The sequence below is a fragment of the Molossus molossus genome, unplaced genomic scaffold, assembly GCF_014108415.1.
Source record: "Molossus molossus isolate mMolMol1 unplaced genomic scaffold, mMolMol1.p scaffold_m16_p_13, whole genome shotgun sequence".
In the NCBI taxonomy this organism is placed as follows: Eukaryota; Metazoa; Chordata; class Mammalia; order Chiroptera; family Molossidae; genus Molossus; species Molossus molossus.
In genome coordinates this window covers 56,268,008-56,283,620 of record NW_023425348.1, presented here as the reverse complement: position 1 = coordinate 56,283,620, position 15,613 = coordinate 56,268,008, and the positions used below count along the sequence as shown (strand labels likewise).

General features: G+C 48.2%; 1 protein-coding gene and 1 pseudogene across 4 annotated transcripts in view; one reads left to right on the top strand and one right to left on the bottom strand.

Moving 5' to 3' along the window:
* The window catches only part of ARNTL (aryl hydrocarbon receptor nuclear translocator like), a 108,178-nt gene that overhangs the window by 60,096 nt on the left and 32,469 nt on the right, over positions 1–15,613 (bottom strand). The gene's annotated exons all lie outside the window — the stretch shown is intronic.
* LOC118627552 lies at positions 2,522–2,901 on the top strand (annotated as a pseudogene).

The window sequence follows — 15,613 nt, the reverse complement described above, 5'->3', positions numbered from 1 at the left end:
CCACTGTCGTGCGGAGCCCCAGCCTCCTCATCTGCAAAAAGGAGAATGAGATGCATCCCCGCAGGGTGGGGACGACTAGACAGAATGCATGTAAAGTGCTTAGCACAGTGCCTGGCACACAAGAAGCTCCACAGTGTCACTATTAATATTATTCTGATGACATCTGGACCTTGGAAGAGAGGGGGAGATGTGGGAGGTGGGCATCTGGCTATACAGATGGACAGCATTTCACTTCACAGGGCGCAGCAACAGGACTGGGAACTGTGGACCAAGGCCTGGGACGGCGTACACGGCGAGGCACAGAGCGGGCACCTCAGCAAGATGGGCAGAATGCGTTTCCTCCAAGATGAAAGGCTCTTCATCAAAACTTGGAGAGGATTGGGGCCTTTTGGAAGAAGAAATAACTCAAGCTCAAGAAAACAGTGTTCAGGGGGCAGTACCAGACCACGTGCCTGTGCCTGGCTAGGGATGGGCACCCACTGTCGTCTGACTCCCTGGTACCCTGCAGAGCACAAGAGTTCCTGTGCATGTTTGTGGTAAGGGAGATGCTGAGTCCCCAAGTTACAGTAAACCTAGGCTGAAACTTGGCAAAGCCTAGGCATTCTAAAAAAAAAAAAAAAAAAAAAAAAGGAGCTTTTGTTAGAGCAAGTGCTCTTCGATGTTAAATATGGAGAAATGTGCCCATTGCAATGACTTAGTGTGGTTTCGTGTAAGATCAGGGAGCATCTGCAGGAAAGAGAATCAGACTCACTGACAATCACCACCTTGACAACACTCTTACTGAAGACTGAGTGGGGGCTGTCACCCCTGAGAGCCAGCAGCACAGCTCAGGACATGCATCCTGGGGCTGACGTCTGCCTAGGGGGGCACTCATCGTGGAGTGCTGCCAGCCTCTCCCCAGACTAGCCAGTCCCCTCCTGTTTTTCTTATAAAGGAATCGCTCTACCAAGTTCTCTGAATAGAAACCAAAGATACTCAAAGATTTTTACATTCTGGCATTGGTCCCCTCTTCTCCATCCCCACAGCTTTACCCAGGGCTCAGTAGCAATTTCCTGGACCATTTTAACTGCTTCTAACTAGTTCTGCTGCCTCCTCTCCAGTCCAGCCCCCACACTGACACCAGCTGGCTTTCTAAAATAAACGTGCTGACCACGTCACTCACCTGCTGAAAGATGTCTACTAGATTCGCACTGCCCACGGGATAAACACCAAAGCCTTAACTTGCATACACTCATTCATTTTTTCATTCACCCGTCTAATGTATGATAATTGCCTACAGTTTCAGGCCTTGGAGACAGAGTGGTCAACAGGACAGATAAAACAAGACCCATCCTCAAAGATTTGCATTCTAGGGGGTAAGACAACAACAAAGACAAACATATAATGTAGAGTCAGGTAGTAATGAGTACTGATGAAGAAAATAAAGCTGGGTAAGAAGACAGAGTGATGGGAAAAGGGATGGGTAAGAGAGTGTTCTTTTTTCTTTTTTTTTTTTAATTTTTTTTTATCCTTACCCGAGGACATTTTTGCATTATCTTCAGATAGAACAGGAGGGAGAGAGTGGGGAAGAGAGAGAAAGAAACATCGATGTGAGAGAGACACATCGAGTGGCTGCCACCTACACAACCCCAACCGGGGCCCGGGACAAACTGCAACCGAGGTACGTGCCCTTAGTGGAAACCAAACCCGGGACTCTCCGGTCCACGGGTCGACGTTCTAACCACTGAGCCAAACCGGCCAGAGCAAGAGGGTGTTCTTTAGATAGGTGAAAGACCACTTTAAGGGAGACCAGAATGGAGTAAAGGTGAGCCAGGCAAAAATATTGGGGAAGAGTAATTCAGACAGAGAACAGTAAGTGCAAAGGCCCTGAGGTAAGAAGCACAGTGGCTGGAACAGAGTGAGCAAAGTGATAAGTGCCTAGAGATGAGACATAGGAGGGGCCGGCAGGCCATGGCAAGGAGTTCAGAGTCTATTCCAAGGATGCTAGGGAACTACTGGAGAGTTCTGAGCAAAGAAGTGATGTGATCTTATTTACTTATTTTTTAAAGACTAGTTTATTAATTTTTAGAGAGAGAGGAAGGGAGAAAGAAAGAGAGAAGCATTGATGTGAGAGCGGAGCATTGATTGGCTGCCTTCTGCACACCCCTTACGTGGCACTGAGCCAGCAGCCTGGGCATGTGCCCTGACTGGGAAGCGAACTGGTGATCTCTCAGTGTGCGAGACAATGCCCAACCAATTGAGCCACACCAGCCAGGGCCAATCTCATTTACTTTTTAAAAGGCCACTCTGCCAGACCGTGTGGAAGACTGAAGCAGCAAGGCCAGAGTGGAAATAGGGAGACCTGCTACGAGATGGGGGCATCTGGACGAGGGCAGGAGGTGAGATAGCTTTTAAGATGAACTCTGATGGAACAGCTATCAAGAATTGCAAACAGAGAGTGTGAGGACTGAAGGAATGAGCAGGATCAACAATGATACCTGCTTTTCAATGAGGCGGTAGGGCAGCCTCCCCAGCGGATGCAGAGATGCAGATCTTTGTGAAGACCCTGACTGGCAAGACCGTCACCCCTGAGGTTGAGCCCAGTGACACCACTGAGAGTGTCAAGGCTAAAATCCAAGATAGGGAGGGCATCCCGCCTGACCAACAACGTCTGATTTTTGCAGGCAAATAGCTAGAGGATGGCCGTACTCTCTCAGACTACAATATTCAGAGAGTCCACTCTGTACTTGGTGCTTCGTCTGAGGGGTGGCATCACTGAACCCTCCCTCCGCCAGCTCGCCCAGAAGAACAACTGCGACAAGAGGATCTGCCGCAAGTGTTATGCCCGCTACCCCCCCGTGCTGTCCGCTGCCGCAGAAGTGTAGCCACACCAACAACCTTCGCCCCAAGAAGGTTAAATAAGATTCCACCCCCTCTCGGGCCCACAGGACAGCCTTCTGTCTGAACCCTGTGACTCTAGGACCTCAATAAAGTTTCTCTTTTGTTGACTGGAGCAGTAAAAAAAAAAAAAAAAAAAGATACCTACATTGTGGTCCTGAGTAACCAGGTAAGTAGTGTGCCCATAATATGGGGGAGACTGGGGAGGAGCAGGGTTATATTTCTGCCTTTTTGTTCTCTTTAAGAAAAAAACTAAACTTCTCTTTAGTTATGTTGGGTGTGAGATGCCTTTTAAACATGGAAGTGTGGACGTTGAGTGGGCAATGGGTGCGTCAGCTGCGGGCTCGGGAGAAAGGTCCGGAGTCGTCAGTGTAGGTATGACCACAAGGACATGGCACCTCAGGTCCTCCACCTCGTGGCCCCAGCTCCAGACACATGCCCAGGTGCCACTCCCCAGGGCCCTGGCCTCCCCTGTGGCTCCGACTGGCTGGAATGCTTCACCTAAACTTTCATAGCACAGACTCCTCCTCCTCTCTCATTTTTTTCAAATTGTCAAATTTTTCTTGTTTTAAGATATGGTACATTTCTATATGGACCTTGAATACTTAGTGAAATGGTGTCTTGATTATGTAAAGTCAACACTTTTCACTGGATTTCTGATTGGAAAGGGTTTGGTTTTTCTTTTCTCCTTCAACAACTATTTATTGGGGTGTACGGTATGCCACGCTTTGTCCTAAGTGATAGATAAAGCAGAGGAGAGGTTGGTTACAAATCACTAAACGGTATTCGTCATTGGACTGACAATCATTTGATCTCTCTCTCCTGCTCCTCTCTTAGGATTTGCTCAAAGTCACCTCTTGTCTACGAGGCCCTTCCTGCTCCCCCAGTAGACAGCCATTTGGTCTCCTTTCCCCACAGCCCCTGTTGCATGCCTTGATGATGTCATGGGCCCAAGTCTCGCCACAGTCTGTTTGCACCTTTGCTCCCTGAGAGGTCCTTGAGGGCAGTGATGTAAATCTATGCCCCTCTGTGTCCCACCTCCCAACATAAGGCCTGGGCGTGGCGAACACCGGCTTAGTAAATAGAGTTCTCTTTGCAAAGAAGTGCAAAAGAAAGAATATACATGCAAACAGACTCACACTCCAGGTGCTGGGTGCAAGGGGGGAAAGGTGGAAAAACAAGGCTGTCTCTGAAGCACCAATACAGCTCCGTGGGGCAGAATGGTATCTTCCTTTGAGGAGTTTCTTAACAACACAAAAGAGCTTCAAGAAATCTAAGAACTGAGTATCTCAGGGCGGTGCAAGGTGTAACTGCCCCTGATGAAGGTGTTGCAGGTTTCACTGCACAAACACCCAGGGAGTCGAAGTCAAAGCACTCAGGACTTGGAGACCGAGGGAAGGACACTGGCTGTCTACATAGCCTCCCGTAATCCCGAGAGTGATCCTGCAGGTAGATCCTATTTGCCCTCTTTACAGATGTGGACAAGTATCGGAGAGGTCAGGTGATTTGCCCAGGGTCACGGAACTGCAAAGACAGGAGCCAGCATTCACACTCAAGTCTTCTCAGCACCAATGCCTGTGTTCCTCCCGGCACACTCCATGAGGAGGTCATATGGCGAGCAGGGTCTTTAGGAACCACCCGAACCCCAAACTGCACGGGGATGTCCCTCTGCGGAGGGGGTGTGATTTACCCGGTGACTGAGAAGCCCTCAGCAGAACCGGCACCGGAACCTGAGTCTCTGACTCCCAGGCCGGCTCTTGAGCACTGCGCCTGACCCCCTCATCCAGTCCTCACGGGGCAGAGACAGAGCAAACAAATAATGTTTTAATGATCTAATTTATCTGCTTACAAGTACCTTAGAAATAAAAGCGAGAGGACGGAAAATTGTATTTTTCACCTATTATTACTGCTGTGTGAGTCTGGGGCCCCATTTACAGGGAGGAAGCTAAGTGACATGGGCGGTCACCTCACCGAGTGGGTTACGGAACCAGCAGCATGTGGCAGCCCTCTCAATCCTTCAGGCCAATGTTTGCTGCCCACCTACTGTGTGCAAGACCCTGAGCAGAGGAAAGGAAAAAGAACCCTGAGTTGAACTATGGCTCCCCTCCTGTGTAATATTCAGTATAGTAACCTCTCTGAGCCTCAGTTTCCTCATCTGTAGGAAAGAATAAAGAGCCCCTGTTTTACAGCGTTGTTCTGGCAACTAAGTGGGGTGACACATGGCCCTGCTATACAGGAGTGACTCAGTAAACATCAAGTGGCTGGCAGTTTGTCCACTGCCAAGAAAGAAAAGGAACTTACTCATACTGTAGTAAAAAGGGATGGAAAAAATTAGCTATAACAAAGCTCTTGTGAAAAACTTAGCAGAATGAAGTAGCACCATAATCTGAGAACTTACTAAAGCATACAGAAATTCTTAAAGAAGCTTTTAGTGTCTGAGTATCTTAAGGGTAGGGAGAAGGAGAGGCAGAATAAGAGAAAAGAGAAAAGAGGATGAATTTGAATGCATCAGTGTATTGGTAAGAGTCAAGAGAAGTTAAAGTATATATATATAAAAACATGTAACTTTATTACTAATGGATAAAGTTGCCTATTAATTATATATGGTCCTATCTTCTCTTTCAAGCTCCTATTCAACCTTCAATACCCTACTTGCTTGGTGACTTCTTCCATCCCACCCCACCTGGGGCTTAATTAATCTTCGCTCTATTAATTGATTCTTACTATTTCACATATTATACCATCTCTGCTCACTGGGATCCCCTACCAAGGACCTCCTGAGAGTACACATTGTGTATGATTCATCTCAGGGCTCATGTGGTGGCCTTCCCCTGGCTCCAGGATCCCCAGCCAGCAGCTACCAGTTCAGGGCATCCCCAGAGGAGAAGCTTCTCTGTACAGCAAGAAAATGAGAGAGGACTTACATTTATAAAGTGTCTATTCTGTGCTGAACATCTCAGAGGTGCCTTTCGAATCATAATTCATGTATTCCTCAAAATGCCCCTATGAGGGAATTATCCTTATTTTCTAGAAAAGGGACTCTGCGTCTCAGAGAGGTGAGGTCAACAGCCAAAGGTTCATGCTCCTAGTACAAGTGAAGAGTTTGAACCTGGGTCTATCCAACCCCAGATCCCCATTTTCACTAGACCAGACCACCTTGCCCGGGTCTAATGAAGTTGAAGGCAACCTGGGTGGAGACGGGCATCAAATCTACTGTCAGGCGTGGAAGCGAGGTTAGTGCTAAGGAGCTTTGGCCAATACAGGTTGACCTGTTAACAGAAGCTAGACACCAGGTCAGAGAAGCAGAGAGGGGGCCTCTGGAGAAGACAGAATTTCAACATTTCACATGCAGTCAGCAGGTGGTAAGCTAACCATCTCCAGAGCCCTGTCCTTTCTAAGGAGAAAAAGATATTCCAGATAGTGGTTCTCAACCACGTGTGATCATCTAAGGCCCCTCATCAGGAATCCACAGACCCTTGCCAAGTGCTGAGGAAATGTTCTAAAACATGACCACAATTGTCAGTACTGTACTCTGAGGAGAAAGCTGTAGATAAAAGTGGCCACAGGAAGCCTGGGCATGTCACTTCCCTTTCCTCTCCCCACCCGCAGCTTGGTGAAGAAAACACCCACGGCGTGCCGCGTGCACAAAGCCCACAGGGTCTGACTCCATACCTCCGGAATCAGTGCACTGTCTGTGTGACACTCAGTGACTCAGGCCTCCGAGCTCAAGTGTCCCCACATACAAGGTGAGGGGAGTGCCTGCTGTACAGGGAGGTCATAGGGATGCTGTGAGGAACACTCATGGGAAGAACCTGGCATCCTGGCGTAAGGTGACGTAGGGAGCCCTGCGTACCTCACTCCATCACCTGCCACCTCCCTCTCCCCAAGTCTCTTGGGCCTAAGGCCTGGCACTCTCTGGTGCAGCCATTGAAATGCTGACCCCGCCTTGGGAGGAAGGACAAGGCAGCGCTGGGACAGCTGTTGTAAGGAAGCTGCGATTTGGCTGTTATTCTTCCAAAGGCTACCCATGCAAGTGTGACCCTTAGGCGAGTATTTAGTAACATACCTGATTACAGTTGTTGGGGAACACTTTTTTCCCCTTACAAGATGATAATCATCACCAAAATCAAGGTACAAAAATCATTTGATTACATCTACAGCTTTATGTATTTTGAATGCTTTCCTAAGATGAAGGTATCATTTTGACAGCATATTTGTGAGTTCTAAAGTTTACATGTCTAAGCAAAAACTAGATTATTGGACACTCTTGGGAGGAGCATGAATTGCTATAGCCTTCCTGGAGGGCAATTAGGGAATATTGATTTAAAATTTAAATGGCAAACTAGTGAAGCCAAAAGTCCCACTTCTAGGTATCTACAGCACAAAAAGTCTCATGCAAAAGCTCACAGGTGTGTGCGACAATGTCCACAGCAGCCGTGGTTGCAACGGCAAAATGTCAGAAACAACCCGGGAGTCTACCAACACGGGACCGAGTCAATAAACTTAAAACGCACCCATACCATGGAGCACAGCTGCTAAAATAACGAGGCACATTTATCTGTGCGTATCCACTGGCAGGGTACTAGGCTGGCTGGACGCTGGCTGCAGAGCAGTGTGCAGAGAGGCTTTATTACAGAGCAGAAGTAAACTCCAGCATGTTGCGGGTGAGGGCAAAGAGGGGGAGGGGGCACGAGAAAATGGAAAAGTCCAGAATGGTACCCAACAAAGTCGCAAAACTGCCAATGTGAGGGCAGATGGAGGGGGGCGGTCACAGGAGACTTTCTTCCTTTAAGTTAATGCACTTTCAGTGTTGCCTGAATTTGTTGCAAGTGTGTGCTCTTTCATGATGACAAAAACAAAAACATGTAAAAGCTCATAGGATAATAATGCTTTCAAACTGCAGTGTTTGCCAGGACTCCCTGAAGGAGCCACGGTGGGGCGCCAGCGCCTGTGGCTGGAGCAGGGAGGCACTGGCCTGAGAAAACGCTACGGGGTGGTAGCCAGGAGGAGAACCTCAGGCTCCTCACCTATTTCAATAAGGATTCTGCCAAATTAAAACCGTGTCAACGAGATGGCTAATAAAAAGGGCTAAGTGTCTTTAACTGCTCAAATTTATAGCATCATAAATTACTGAATTAAAGCAGTACACGTTTTCAACCTCCCTTAAATAGAGGCAATCAAAATTTATACCCTGCATTACCCAACATTTTATGCTGGCTTATATGTCTTGCTGAAGACTTCTTAAAAGTTGTTAATGAGAAATTCCCACAGGGAGGAGAGAAGGTGACTCCACTAAACCCCAAAGGTCCTACATAAAACACTGTAATAGCCACTCGGGCTATCATGAAAACGTCAACTTAGCAAGTGAAACAATCTTCCTCTCTGTGATCGAAGTTATAGTGAGTATGTTCTAAATTAATGCACAGTGTCCACGAGGTGCCGGTTACAATGAACAGACTCGATGACCTTCGGGCCAGGTAAAGGTGCAGCAGCCGGGCGGGGCCGGGACACCGGAGCATCCTCAGCTCTGCTGTGAGGGAGGGTGGACCCCGTGCTGCAGGACCTTCGATTTCTCATGAAGATCTGTAAATCCAGATTTCTAGACAAGATCTACCAACTTCTAAATGTTAGCACTAATTTACAAGTTTTAAAACACTGAGTACTGAACAAAATACATCTGCAGGCCAGATGCAGCCAGTGAGGAGGTTTTCAACCTCCGCTTAAAAGCATCTACATGGCCCTGGTCTGTTTGGCTCAGGGGTTAGAGTGTCCACCTGCGGTCCAGAGAGACCCGGGTTCGGTTCCCGCTAAGGGCATGTACCTCGGTTGCAGTTTGTCCCTGGCCCTGGTCGGTTGTGCGGGTGGCAGCCACTCGATGTGTCCCTTTCACGTCGATGTTCCTCTCTCTCCCTCCTACTCTACCTGAACAAAAAATGGAAAAATGTCCTCGGGTGAGGATAAAAAAAAAAAAAAAAAAGCATCTACATGTTTTACAATCATTTTTGTTCAATATTATTTTCAGAAAGATGGGTGGAGACAAGGACAGGGTAGAGAATGGAGATAAACACAGGAGCAGTTGATAGTAAAAATATCTCTAACACTGAGAAAACAATGGTCATTGACTATATCAAATTCTGAACAAATCATTCAAATGTATTTGCTGTACAAGGCACAAAGTTCTGAGAACTTCTCAGGTCCAGAGATAATTCCTCCAGTTTACTGTCAGTGAACCTACAAGAACATACTATACTACAATGTATTAAATGTTCATCATTAAATATTTAAAATACTAACAGCACCCAGAGGACGCTCCCCTGTGCCAGGTGCTATTCATCCGGCCCCCAGGATCATCAACACAGCCTCTGGGCAAGATTCCAACAGAGGCCTATCTGAAAAATCTCCCTCCAAAACAAAACAAAACAAACAAACAAAAATCAAACTTAGACTTAACATATAAAATTGTGCTCATTCTTCCCAAAGCCAAAATGGTAACAGCTATTTTTGTGCTAATAATAATACTGCACATAATTTGAAATTCACATGGTGCTCTTCCTGTACCCTCACTCCTCACAGCCTCCAACTGCATTCAGACTCTGTGTCTCATGCAAAGTCTTCTTACAATTACTATTCACAACACAACTTTTTCAAAACAACAATAATGATAACATTATATTGGTGTTTTCTACGTGTCAGGTACCATGCTAAGTGTGTTTTCATTTCACCCCCACAAGAACCTCATACAGGTGGTTACGATGATCACCGTCCCATTTTACAGGTGAGGAAACTGAGGCTTTGAGAGCTTGTGTGGTTTGTCTTAAGTCACATCCCTACCAGGCACAGAGATGACATTCGGAAGCAGGTGCCACGGAGACAGTGTGACGAGTGCCCTTTAAAGACACCGTCACCCGGAGGCCATCTGCCCTGGAAGCCGATCTCAGTTGGCGGCTAACAAATGCACCAAAGGCAAATGCTCCTCCCTCCTGCCCCCTTTCCCCACTTGGTTAGAAGCCATTTTTTAATTTTCATTTCGCCCACTCAAAACCAGTGTCACTCGTTGCTCAGTCAGCCTGGCCCTAGAGGATTCTAGGGGCCCGGGCTTCTTGGCCGCGAAGCAAAGTAGCCAGTCCCCTGCCCAGCCTGCTGGAGTTGAGACAGGGCTTTCACATCACTGCTTCCTGAAGGGGGTCTGGGAAAACGGTCCTGACAGTCACAACAACCCTGTGAAATGGTCGCCACAGTACCAAGGTGGGGGTGGGGGAATGAGGAGGCACCTTTGGCTTGGATGAGGAGAAAATATTTATTTAGCTATCAGCTATGAAATACCTGTTATTCAAAGTGCCACATTAGACCCCTCAGAGAGGGAGACATCATCTCTAATGTGTACAAGGATGAATAATGCCAGTAAAACATTGAGCAAGGAACACAAACGTACGCACACACTCGCCAGCACGGCACAGTATCTCTGCCCGCCCTCACCCCTTCTGCAGACCCCTCAGCCTGGCTGTACGAGCTTCTGCCCCGCCACAGAGACCACACCAGGGCTGGTCCTCAGGGGCTCCGGAAAGACGAGGGAGTCCGGCACACAGGTCATGATGACCCGTGGTGGTCAGAGCCATCCCGGGGAGTGTGTACCAGTCCAAAGGGGCAGAGGAAAGCCTGGCTCTGTCCTGGGAGGAGAAAGGGGCCATTTCCTTACAAAAGGATGACATGTCCTCAGTTGATCTGGGCCTCAGTTTCCTCAAATGACACCTTTGGGATATTAATGATAACACCTCAGCCAACACCTACTGAGGCCCTAATACTAAGTGGTTACTCACCAAGAAGCCTGGCCACATGGTGAGCAATCACTCAACAGTATAAAATGCTAACGGCAACGGTGATGATAAGACGTTATCAGGGAGGTGGGAAAGGCTTCCCAACAAGAGGCAAAGCAGCTGATATCTGAAGGGTGAACAGGCAAATCAGAAGGAAAAGGCATTCCATGCTGAGGGAATGGAAAGTCCCTGAAAAGGAAAGACACATCGTAAGTATTTCCAGGCAAGGACAGCCGTTCCAAGTGCCTGCTGGAGCGCCCTGGTCAGCAGGACACTTCTGTGTTAAGAAGGGCTTCTCTTCTAGAAAGTCTTCCCAGATTACGGTGAACCCCCAAATAAAAGCAGCATTCTCTGCACAATCTCCCAGTTCTGTGGCAGAACTAGGAAGGGAAGAAGACGTAACAAGTATCAAGCAGAAGGCCCCAGAGGAAAACGTGAGAATGTATTGGCTATGTCCTAGGTGCCCTGTGCCAGCGCCATGGCGACCCAGACGTGGCCTGGCATCCCTGGGCCAGAGCCTCCTCCCTAGTCCCACTGAGGACTTAATGAAGATACAGAGGCTCTTGGGCACGTCCACCAGGGACCACTAGCTATCATCATCCCCCAGACAGAAGAGCACTCTCAGCTGAACTGGGGGTGGGGAGTGGGGTTGGGGGAGCTGTCAGCAGTTAGCAAGAATTATTTCAGCTAATTTAGAAAATGTGGGATTCATCCAGGAAGAAACTGGGCAGACCTCATTTCTGAGCATTTCTTGAGGAATTATTTTTCATTTGGAATTGCTATTACTATCCCATCAATAACAGGAGTCTGTTTGTTTTTGTCTTTTTAAGACAGGAATAAAGAACACAGAAAGGTTCTAATCCCAAGGCCTCGGTACACTGGGAGACACAACAGGTAGCCACAGACCCAAGCCCAGAACAACCTATGCTGCACTCAAAACTGAGAAGAAAGGGCCCCACCAAATTCAATGGCCAGTGAACCTCCAGATCATGTTATAAACCTGCTGCTGGCTACACAAACAGACTTTGCTATTCTCACTCCTTCAACAAACACTTCCTGCGGCAGGTAAACGGTGTGCGCGCGCGCACGCACACACACACACACACACACACACACAAAAGGGGGGGGGGGTCCCCACCCTGAAGGAGCTGAGTTTACTGAACATAACAGATAGTAAGTAAATCAACAGTTCTGCTGATAAGCGCTTTGGGAGAAAGAGAACCGACCAGGAGGAAGGTCGTCTCTAGGTCACAGAGAAGTGCAGGCTGGGGAAGGAAGGTATCCAGAAGAATGGAAACTTCGGTGAGTTGCCAAAGTGGGGAGCAAGGGTGGGTCCCTGCCAGGAGAGGGCCCAGCACCGGCAAAGGCACCAGGGGCCGATGGCTGTCGGAGGGGTGGGCTGAGTTAGAAATCTGGGTTAAGGAACAAGTGAAATGAGGAAGGTGCCGGAGGCCAGATTATGAAAGGACTCAGGCCTGCTGACAGGGCTTTGGTCTTATTCTAGAAGCGACGAGAAGCCCTTGGAGAGCTCTAAGCAGAAGAAAGCTATGGTCAGATGTGTGAGTTAGAAATATCTCACGATAGGGATGTGGGGGTGGAATAAGGGAGGACGAAGATGGACACAGGGAGACCGATGAAGAGGCCGTTTTAAAAAAATCCTTACGATAAGTCCCTAAAGCAAGGTGCGCAAAGGGAGAAGGTGTGAGGTGACAAATCAGAAGACGGACATGGTCACTGGTGGACGATGACAGCTGAGGGAAAGGACAACGCCAAGGATACCTCCTACAGTAGACGAGACTGAGGGAGAGTAGACCCACCCAAGGCAGGCAGCAGACAGACTCATTTAGCACCAGGAGAGGGAGAGGCTGAGGGGCCTGCAGGGCAGCCCGGCTGAATGTGTGGACCTGGGTGACTCCAGATGGAGGGAAGCAGTGAATGAGCGCACCCAGGGAGCACACTTAGGTGGCATGAAAGGGACGACGCAAAACCTGAGCAAGCTAAGGACAAAGAAAAGAAAACTGGCCAAGCCGACTGCAAGGCTGAGGTCTTCCAGGCTGGAGGACCAGGAGCGGGCAGGCCAGACAAGGAGCGCCAGGGAACCCCAACACGGCCAGAGACAGGGGTCCGGAGGGAGCCCCTGCTGAGGGCAACAGTTAGCTGGGCGTTAACAACCACAGCCAGCAAAAGAGTTAAATCCAGCAGCATTACGATACCTTCCCCAACAGCCTCACTGTCTCACTGCAGCTCTTGGTGAGGACTTCCGGAGGAACCTACCAACCTACCAGCCCCATCACCCTCCACCCCTTTCTCTCCCTTTATTTCACTTCAGGGCATTCCCAGGCCTACCGGCCCTTACAGCACTGCACATCTCATACATCTGCGCTGTCTGTCTCCCCTACTGGGACGTGTGCCTAATGAGGACAGAGCACTTGTCCCCTGTCACTTCTAGAACCACACTGCCGAGAGGTTCAACACCTCGCTCCACGTCGCCTGGCTCATTAAAGCAACAACTATTTCGTGAGCACATACGACATGTCTGATACCATGTAGATGCTGGGGGCTCAGAGGTCAACAAGACAATACAGGACCCTGGGCTCCGAGCTGGAAGTTGGAGGTGAGCAGAGAGAAATACCAAGTATCTGGACAGGAAGTGGACTATAATGGCAATAGAACTGAGACCGAAATCCGACTGTCATGTTTCCTTTCCGAGCCCAAGGCTGCCACCTTCCCCAACGCAAGGAGAACTTTCTCTGGTGAAACAGCTGAAGTAAGTGTGAAGTTCGGTCTCGGTCTCTTCCAGAGATCCCACACTCTCCTTCCACCCTTTCAGTAGATGCCGAGGAAGTGGAAACACCCACTGGAGTCTCTGAATATTTAACTGGAAGAGCTCAATCTGTCTCTTGTACTTCTCTGTAAGTAAGGAGGAGAAATTCCAGACGGACATGGGAGAAAACAGGGAGCAGCGTAAACCGGGGGTCCCACAGAGCTGGGTTCAAATCCCCTGTAACCTTGGGCAGGTTATTCAACCTATGATTTAATTTCCTTATTGCTGAAATGAAAATACTACTTCACATGTCGCACGTTGTTGCAAAGATAAAAATAAGTGACAGCTAGAGAGCACTCAGCTCGGTACTTGGTACATAGTGTTGGGTAAATGGTGGCTCACCCGTTGCTTTTATTACTCTTATCTTTTTTTAAAAGTTTTTTTCTTTATTGATTTTAGATAGAGAGGAAGGGAGAGGGAGAGAGAGATAGAAACATTGATGAGATAGAAACATTGATGAGAAACATTGATTAGTGGCCTCCTGCATGCCCCCCACTGGGGATCAGGCCCACAACCTGGACACGTGCCCTGACCAGGAATCAAACCAGCGACCTCTTGGTGCATGGGTCGATGCTCAACCACTGACCCACACCGGCCGGGCTATTACTCTATCTTTGAACTGCTGTATTCACGTAAACCAAGCCAAAAACTATTTAGAATTCAAATCAAAGAAGGTGCACTTGAAATAATCTGAGCATAAACTGATATCTACTTGAATGACTTGAAGAATTATTTCAAATTACTATACTTGAGCAGTCTCTGTAGTAAAAAACAGTTTTATTCCAATTTCTTGGTCCTCCAAACTTAGGCAAATGCAAGTACTTCCCCAACAGATCACATCTTGTCTCATGGCAAGAGTCCAGACACGGGCTGGACTCCGTAGTGCAAGTTGTGGCAGAGCTGTGAACACCACACCTCAAAGGGAGCATAACACAACACAAGCCCAATGTACACACAAACTCCCAAACACCGCTGGGCTCCAGAGAAGGAAATGAGAACTGGTCACAGCATGCTTTGCCTGCCTCAAAGCTAAAGAACAGGTTATTTTGACATGCAAATATGAAATCTTAGGTGTCTCCCCTTCTTTTACCACCCAAACTCTATGAGTCGTCTACTTGACTAACATCTCTGAATCTTTGTTCCTTATTTCTGTCCAATCCTGTGCAACCCGGCTTCCTTCCCGCGTCTTCCTCCTCTGCTCCCCTCTCATGGCATCACATTCCTCAAGGCCATCTACAGCCATCTTGTCACAAATGCGGCAGCCTTCCTTCAGGTCCCTTCTCCCTGGTCCTTTTCCCTTCTCTTCTCCTTGGCCTCTGGTTCTCTTCCACCTTCTTCTTTCCATCCCAGAGTCACGTGCGCTCCCCAAGGCTCAGCCTCTGCTCATCACGGGGAGAACTTATTTAATCCGATGGCTCCTGTTCTACATCTCCAGACCTCCCTTCTCAGTCCAGGCTTCAGCCCTGCATCTCCAGTGGTCTGCTGGACATCGCCTATGAACCACTGTCATCTTGAATTCAATGCGTCTAAAGCCAGACACATCGACCACTCTTCTCCACACCTGATATCCACACTTCTGTCAATGGTGTCACGGTCAACTCCCCAGTTTACATTTTCATCTTCTTTGGCTCCTGTCTGTAAAGTCTAAGAAGACTGAAAATCCTATGGTTCTCCCTTTGCAATCTCTCTTCAATTGGTCCTTTGCTTTCATTTTAACCACTGGTAACCACGTGACCTCATGCCTGGATTGCTCCTGCTGCCTTTGAAAAGGGCCCATGCCTCCTGTCCAGGTATCAGATGAATGTTCCTAACATGTCACTTCAGCCATTTCACTTCTTTGCCCAAAATAACTTCAATGTTTCTCCACTGCTTACAGGAAAAAGACCAAGTGCCTAGCCTGGCATTCGGGGATTAGAAAAGGAGTGGGCAAACTCCAGCCCGGGGCCAACTCCAGCCCACGGCCTGTTCTGTAAATAAAGCTGAGTTGGAACACGGCCACACCCACTATTTACGTATTATCTATGGCTGCTTTCATGCTACAGTGGCAGAACTGAGTAGCTATGACAGAGACCACATGGCCTTTGAAGCCAAAAAGATT